The following is an 8,162-nucleotide window of genomic DNA, read 5'->3' as shown; positions in this document are numbered from 1 at the left end:
TGTTCTCTGTCTGTGCCACCAGCTCCTTCACAGATATCCATACAAAAATATATACATACATATATTTGTGAAACCAAGTTGACACTACCTGCATACAAGGGAGAAACAGATTTTTGAGAACTGCAACATACGGAGCATATTTCCCCTCCCATTAGAGTAAATACATAAACAATTTTTCCTTTTTAGTGCTCCACAACCCTGACTGTTGCTTTTATGGCCAGACTGTCACAGCTTCTTAGAACCCAAAATAGTCAGTCTACCTGGAAGCCCAGCTACTAATTTTAGCAGCCAAATAGGAGCTGACCTCCATCAGGAGAGCAAGCTCTTCTGGAAGTTGTGGCCTTTCATTTAAGCTGAGCTCTCATTTAAACTGACTGCTCCTCGGGAAATCAGTAAACATCTTTTGACATTGTCCTCTTCCTTTTGTGCCCTGCCATATGTGGGCAGCTTATTTATAGAAAATGAGCATCATATATGTTGGACTGAATTCCCCTGGATAAGATGTCACTCCATTTCACAGCGTGGCCAGCAGGTCCTTGTAGGGTCCGGACACAAAAGCAGCAACACATTTACTCCTCTCACCTGCTGTGCCGAGATGACAATGGAACCCAGGTACAGCCAAATTAAAGAGTTTTCAGGAAACACCAAACAAGCATAAAAGCACTGGAAATCTGAGGAAGAGATGCAGCGTGCAATGAGGCAATGGCCTCTTGCAAAACTCCAGGGGACAGGGAAAGTGACTTTGCCTTTAGTTATTACCATTCCTAAGGCATCTTCCACACCCAGAGATACACCAGAAGCTGGATGTCCCCACAAACTTCCTGGGCCAGGTCCCCCTTTCACTGCTGGAAACCAGGAGCTGCTGGGCTTGAAGAGCTGCTGTGATCACCTCCAGCCTCAGGAGCTTCTCCTCTTCCTACAATGCACCAGGTCTCTTGTTTCTCCTGCTGGGCCAAGCTCTTGCAAAAGAGCCAAGTTGGGTTCCCACCACAACACCTGGCCAGTTGGAAGACTGGGGGAAAGGAGTTGGYTAGCAGAGTTTAATTGCCAAAGAGGTTGCTCTCCAGCTCATGGTTCAGAAAGGTGGTGTGGGGAAGATGACAGAGCATCAGAAGAAGCACTTCAGCTCTACACAAACATGTCACAGTTTGGGAAGGGGTGACAGATTCCCTCCCTGCTTGAGAGGGAGAAGAGGCAATGGAGCATCTCAGGCTGAGCAATGGAGCACAGGTCCAAGATATTGTACATTCAATGCTTCAACGAGGGCCTCTGGATCCTACCCTTGAGTAAAATAAATAGAAAGCAAGCAAAGAAATCCATTGTGACCACTTTAGCGGAACCAAAACACAAGCCAGGATAAACCTCAGTTAATGCTGATATATTTTGATATTAGTAAAATCAAATACTGATTCTTTTGGAGACACTTTTTCTTTATTTGATACTTTATGTAAAATAAACACATGTCCCTTTTGATTTTTGTCTATATCAACTTCCATTTAGGTTTCCACCTAACTTTTCTTTGCATGTGCAAAGATTTGAGTTGATGATCACAGCTCTCTGCAGCTAAACATATCATCAGATGCAGGCAGGGAAACAATTTCCCCATCTTTTAAGGGCACAGTGCATTCTACTGGGCACCGACTTCTAAGGCAGTTCAATCATGACATAAGTAAGCTTTAATTGGCATTCCCAGGTACTTTAAAATTGCACTGTCTGCTGCTGACATTCTAAAAGATACGCCTAGATACACCTTCAGAGGCATACAAGATGGGGAGGAAAAAGAGAAGAGAGAGATCTGCAATTAGATGCCACAAAACCATACCTGACTTATGTTTTAGAGGTACGATATGTACACCACCATATACCATACAAAATGGCGAACATCTTTAGGTTCATAAAGACTTGGATGCATAGCACAAAGTGATTATTGCAGATCCTGATCAGTGAAACAGTCATTTCGCCTGCTGTCTTGCTGCCTGCCCACGTGAGCAGCATCAGACAACTATTAGAAGACAAAAGGGAACCCTGGTGGCGAATATCTGAAAAGTCTCCTTGTTAACAAGGTAACCTTTGAGACTAGCATTAAGGCAATGAAACGTTTACAAGGCATTGCTCCAACAATTATGAGGAAAATCCCAGTGAGGAAAAAAGTCACTACCAGAGGAATTGTTCCTGCTATGCCGAGAGTGAACCACATCTCTAACCCAAGGGAACTGGCATCCATTGAGCTCTTTCCCCTCAGGCTGTAAAGGAAGGAATTGACRGATATTTGGAAATTCCCTCAGTGCCTTCCTCCTTTTAATATGAGGCCCTGGGGCACATTAACAGGCACTTGAAACACCTGGTAAAACAGAGTCCYGTCAGACACGTGTATGGCTGGACAGAGGTACCATCTACCAGCAGTAAAGTTAGTGACTCTTGTTCCCCACAACTGTGCAAAACGTCCTGTGAGGATGGGGGGACAGTCCTGCCCACTGCATGTCCTGCTGATCATGACTTACAGGTGGTTTGTGCCTCCATCCTTGCCTGCATGGCCATCCCATTGCATATTTCAGCATCTCCAGCCCCCAGCAACTCAACTCTGCTCACAGAGTTCTCTAGTGATGAAACCCTCTGACATTTTTTGAAGCTATACCCAAGTTTTGAACATGAAATCTGACGATAAAGCAACTCCTTTGGTTCCCCAAATTTCTTTCATGCATCATCCAAGAAGCCCTAGAAACCAAAGCATGCTTTAATACATGGCCATCCAACCTTGCTATGGGTAGGCATTAGGCAAACCTTGCCACAACTTACAGCCCAGCTTTCCCATTTTGTGTCCATCTTCATTGCTAGGACGGAGAAAGGTACACAAGAGTCAGCACAAGGTTCCCACAAAGATTGCTATCCTACATCAGCACAGTTTTCATCAAACCACTAGTTATCTTCTCAATTAATTGTAGGTATCGTAGTGGTTGACAGGACAGCCTTACCACCAGGGTGTAATTTAATGCAACTAAACTATAATCAAATTGTTAATAACCTCAGAATTTAATCTACATAGAAGCAGGATTTATAAAAGGGAAAAGACAAGCAAGGCTAAGATGAATAATGTTAGCTGTAATATTACAGCTAGTTGTAATAGTATAATTAGTTGTGATATCAAGAATTAAAAATTGCAGTGCTTTGAGTTCCAGGACGCAAGCCAGGAAAGAAGCCGTTAGTCACAAAGATGAGTAACGGTTACACAGCCCATTATCTCGTAAACTGCAAGGCCTAGAAATGAATCCTGAATATCTCCAGAAAATTGAAACTCAGTTTTACAGCATCTCACCACGTTTCATTTCAGCCCTCCAGTCAGATCCACTCCCATCATCGATACCCAATTCCACCTTGAGTGGAGTTTAGAGACTGTTGCCCTCAAGGTCATGTCCAGCTGCCCAAAACCCCCAGCTCCTGGCAGTGGAGCCCAGCCTCTATGGCCATCCCATGGGTTTGCAGCCTTGTATTTGGGGGTTGAAAAGAAGAAAACCTCCAGAAAACAAAACAGGGAGTCTCACTCTGTCTGTGCCCCAGAACAAGGACCTGGGGAAGGTCCAGCTTGCCCCCAGCACGGTCCTGCAACTAGTGCTGCTCTCAGTCTCCTGCTCAGTGCATAGCCCACACGCATCAACCCAGCTAATGTTCAGTCTCATAATGTGCAAGTGAGAAGTTACAAGGGCTGGGTGGGGGGGAAGGAGGTTGGGCAGGACAAGCTCAACTCAGAATATTTGGTTCCCCCTCCTAGTCCCCTCCTTTTCATTATGAGGGCAACCAGTGCTTTTAACCATTTCATTATTATTCACTCACTGCTGTGACTGACATTGGAGCTATTGCTGGAGGTAATAGGCATTTTTTTTTTTTGAGACTTTTAAATTATCTTTCTTCAAATTAAAAAAGCCAACCCTCTTTTTAGGCAGAAATAGAAGAATTGGGKTTTTTTTTCAGGGTTGTGCTTATCCTTTTCTGCTTCATTTCTTACCCCTTTTTCTCCCGCTTTCTCAATGCCAAAAAGAAGAGAATGCACTTGTAAAGGAGAAGAACTGGGAAAGAAGAGATAACACCCTCTAGGGAAAATGGGCAGGAATAAATTAACAGAGAAACGAAAATAGATTTTCTTTTTTAAAAAGGAAATCATTTAGGATTAAAATAACCAATTTTCTCTGCTTTTCTCCCTGGTCCTTGTCRACGTGCACCTCCTGGCCAGCACAGGGGTGCCAGTTTTCTGCTGAAGCTGCCCTTTACTGGGTCGTCACCCAACTACCACGCACACATGCTCCCAGGAGAGCCTTTTCATGCATAAACAAACCCTGCACCAAAGCACTAGAAATAACTACCTGCCAGAAAAAGAAAAGCAAAAAAACAAACAAAAACTTTCCTGCAATGCAGAACTCCAGCCCTGCTCTCAGTCGCATCAACCTAAACCTGGAAAAATCCCTCCACTGAGCAACCAGTTTCAATCCATTCTTCTTGCTACAGCTGCCTCACGTTGGCAGCTCCTTTCTCAGCAATAAAGTCACTAATCAGCTGGCACTCGAGGACTGCAGGAAGCCACTTCGCAACCAGAACAGCAGCACCAGCTTGGGGACAGGACAGCCTAGAAAAGGCAGATTAGGAAAGGACTCTTGGGGTCTTTCATCCTTGGTCACCTCCCTAGCACTATGCAGGAGCATCTGCCTGGCTCCAGACGCTGCTTCCAAAGAGTAGCACCCTTACATACATGATTGCCCTATGACAGAAGCACTGTAAGATCACACATGCAGTACAGCAATGCATTATGTACTCGGAACAACCCTGCTTCATATACCAAGGGAAGCATCCCCAGTCCGTGCACTGAAGTCCTGGCACAGAGGCAATTAAGCACTGCAGCTGCACATGCAATTACCTCCTGGGACCACCACTAAATAAGTGCTGAACTCAGCCAATACATCTTACAGTGGCCTCATTTCTCCAGCAATGAGGCCTCAGGCAAGGCCTTCTGTGGCCCAGAAAGGAAAAAGGTTAACTTTTTCTGAAATTCCCTAATCCTGCWTATCTGCTTCTTCTCCCTCAAGATCTGTCAGCTTCAAACACCTGCTATAAATATCAATTTGTCTTGCAGTACTTCCTTGAGTCTATCAAGAATCCAGGCAATTAGTATTGTCAGCAAGTCATTCATTAACTGAACTGTTCAGTTTAGGCCTAAACCTAAAACTAAYTGTGAATTTAATTCCCATCCCAGCAAGATGAAATTAATTAAGAGAACCGTGGGTAAATATCAGAGATCAATAGGCAATAAATGAGAGCCTAAATAAAAATGTTACCTGAATGCTAACAAAATGCATATGCAGAACAGATCGTTTCACATCAGATCCCTTGGATTACAATGTTGCTTTCCTCCCCATTTCAACTGTAGCACAGTTTCAGCACACCCACGTGTTCAGCACAAGCATTTGGTGTTGACACCCAGATGGAGACCCCAGGCAAGCAGCCCAATACCTTTTTGGGTCTGCAGAGGGACCATGCAAGAGCAGTACTTTCCTACTCATTTCCTTACACAGATTCAGCATTGTCACCACTGATCTTATTGGCAAGGAGACAGTTTCAATTGTCTCAAGGGCTATTAGAGGAGGAGCTGGAGCGAGTTCTCCCTCATGTACTATCAGCAGAGGTAAATAACCTCTACACAAGACTTCTGTATGAGCCAGAGACTCATGAGGTGGAGCTGCCTGTGTTTTTAAGCTGACATCTATTCGTATCTTTGAGGTTTCAGGCACTGTGCTGTACTCTACTCATGCTACAGATTTTCAAGCTATTCCATTAGCAAGAGCATAAGATAGGAAAMGCAAAGCCACTATGACTGATCTTAATCTGAGCATAGACCCACGACTCTCAGCAATRCCCAGATCAACCTCATAAACCAAGAAGTTAATCCCTAGAGAGGCCCAAAAATGAAAGGGAAAAAATAAGTCCTATAATCAATTTAATACAACCAGCCATTACAATATCCTTCAGTCTGGCCCCCGTGGCAGTGAGACACCTATGCTGTCTCCATCCAGGATACCTGCAGACACCACCAAGCTCAGCCCCTACCAGAAACCTGGGAAGCAGAAGGAGAGAAGCCCTTTCCTGCTCACAAGGACTGACCTGAAATTCCTGCACCCAACACGGATCATGGCAGCAGGAGACAAACAGACAGAGGCACAAGCTTAGAGAAATGCCTTTAACTTGCCGAACTCCTCATTTATTCTGCCTGTTACTCCTTGACGGTCACTTCCTTCACCTGAGTGCTCCTTTACCCCAATGCTGAGCAATCCCCCACACCCAGAGAAGCTCATAACCCTCAGGGCCCCCAACAGAGCCTTAATCTTCTACAGGTGCAAGCAGTTGCAGACCTTCTCCTTCAGCAGATTTGAGCCTTCCTTACCTAACAACCTCATGTCATTCTGTTCGCTGAGGTGAATAGTGACACTGCACACAAGAAGTGGGATTTCCTCGTGCTTTTATTATCTGGCAAAAGTTGCATTACCCCCAAAAGCAGAGCTTTATCCTCATTGCATGTGTGATTGGACTGGCTCTGCCCACTCAGCTGCTCTGTGATTTTGTATGAGGACAAATGAACAAAAATTTGGTTGCAGCAAATAGACCTTTTCTAAAAAAAAAAAAAAAACACAAGACAATTTATTGCAATAGTTTCTGTTTTAGAAAAAAAGCTTTAAGTCAGCAAGTTAGAAGAAAATAAGGAGATTGCAAGCTGGAAATTTTGCATCGTGAGAGCTTTCGCTGTATCAAAAGCATATATAGGCTCGAAGTTTTGTGCCTCAGCTCTTGCTCTGGACCTGCTAGTGCAAGGAGCATATAGACATCCCCCAGGCACAGCTAGGGATCAAGGCAGTAGAGAGGGATATTTGTAAATCCTCCAAGAAACTAGATCCTTGGTTTCCAGCATGAGAAAAGGAAAAAGAAAAGACTGGGAGGCTACACTGYCTGCCACACTGACAGAAGACACAGTAAGTTGGGTAAATGTTTGCAAGGGTAATTGCTAGAAAAGGTCATTTCCAACCATACTGTGCAGGACTCGGGCACTTCTGGAAGCTACATAAGCCCCCAGCTGCATCATCCTCTTCATCTTCTAGAGCTGTCCATGGCATGTGGGTTGCCCGATCCTCCCTCCTTGTGTCAGTGCTGTCCTTCTTCTGGGGTTCATGACATAACAGGTAGTAGGATGTTTTAAATATATGCATAAGATACCCCATCCTTTTAGGCATCCCATGCTGTTCTCACCATAGGTAGGAGATGCGACCGTTCTTGCTCTCCCAGTTTGCAGTCACAGACCTATACGCTGGTCGTCATCATCTTTTGGGGGTCTCTGGGATGGGGACTGCCAGGAAGAAGGCAGAGGTATCAGCATCTACCACACAGCTGCCCCACATCCCCAGCAAGGCTGGAGCCAAAAGACCTACTGAAGCAGAGAGGAACAGCTACACTGTGACCTGAAAGGCACGGCAAGCTTTTGTCATCTGAAAGGTTAAAAATAAACAGTTCAGCTCTCAGCAAAAGGGTCTGATTAGAGGCAAAGAAAACTACACTAATTTCCATGGAAATGGAATATTTTGTAGCTGTTACTTGATCTTGTTGGAATGTATTAAGAGCACAAAAGAGAGTAATTTCGGGAGCTAGAGAGAACTAGTATCTTTAAAAATACATATAAAATTAAATTTATTTATTTTAAAAGAAAGCTGGCTGATTTTAGTTGCTTAATTGTTTCATTACCACTGGAAATGGAGCATGCTCCTGTAACAGTATAGACGGATATTGCAGAAATATAGAAACAGCTGCAGCCCTGCAACTGTTAAAGGATATAGATTGAGGCCATATCTGTACAGTCAGACTTCACATCCCCTAGGTCCTTTATTTCATCTCTAAAAACAGTGAGGAATTGTTACCTAAATTATAATTGTTGCTAAATTTAAACCAATTACAATATTGATATTATGTTTTGTGGAAGAAGGATCAGGCCCTAAATTTCATTTACTTTCGCTATTGAATACCATGCAAAAATAAAGGCTTATCCATCCCAGCTCTGGAAGCCAAACAGCTGGATTACTCTGACTTCTCCTCTCATTACTGTGGTACGTATCTCCTTTGGGAGGTTTATTTCAGAT

The 8,162-nt window shown here is 44.0% G+C and overlaps 1 long non-coding RNA gene across 1 annotated transcript; it reads right to left on the bottom strand.

Annotated features, from left to right (window-relative positions):
- Window positions 1-298: 298 nt before the first annotated feature.
- LOC112958949 lies at window positions 299-6,198 on the bottom strand. Its single transcript, XR_003251535.1, has 3 exons — window positions 6,145-6,198; window positions 760-1,281; window positions 299-671 (listed from the first exon to the last, which is right to left on the bottom strand). It is a non-coding gene; the product is annotated as an uncharacterized LOC112958949 (long non-coding RNA).
- Between the last annotated feature and the right edge of the window lie 1,964 nt (window positions 6,199-8,162).

This window comes from Nothoprocta perdicaria, unplaced genomic scaffold, assembly GCF_003342845.1.
Source record: "Nothoprocta perdicaria isolate Ctin4 unplaced genomic scaffold, notPer1 scaffold_93, whole genome shotgun sequence".
NCBI classification, from domain to species: Eukaryota; Metazoa; Chordata; class Aves; order Tinamiformes; family Tinamidae; genus Nothoprocta; species Nothoprocta perdicaria.
The sequence above is the reverse complement of the archived record's forward strand: the minus strand, read 5'-3'. Positions and strand labels throughout refer to the sequence as shown.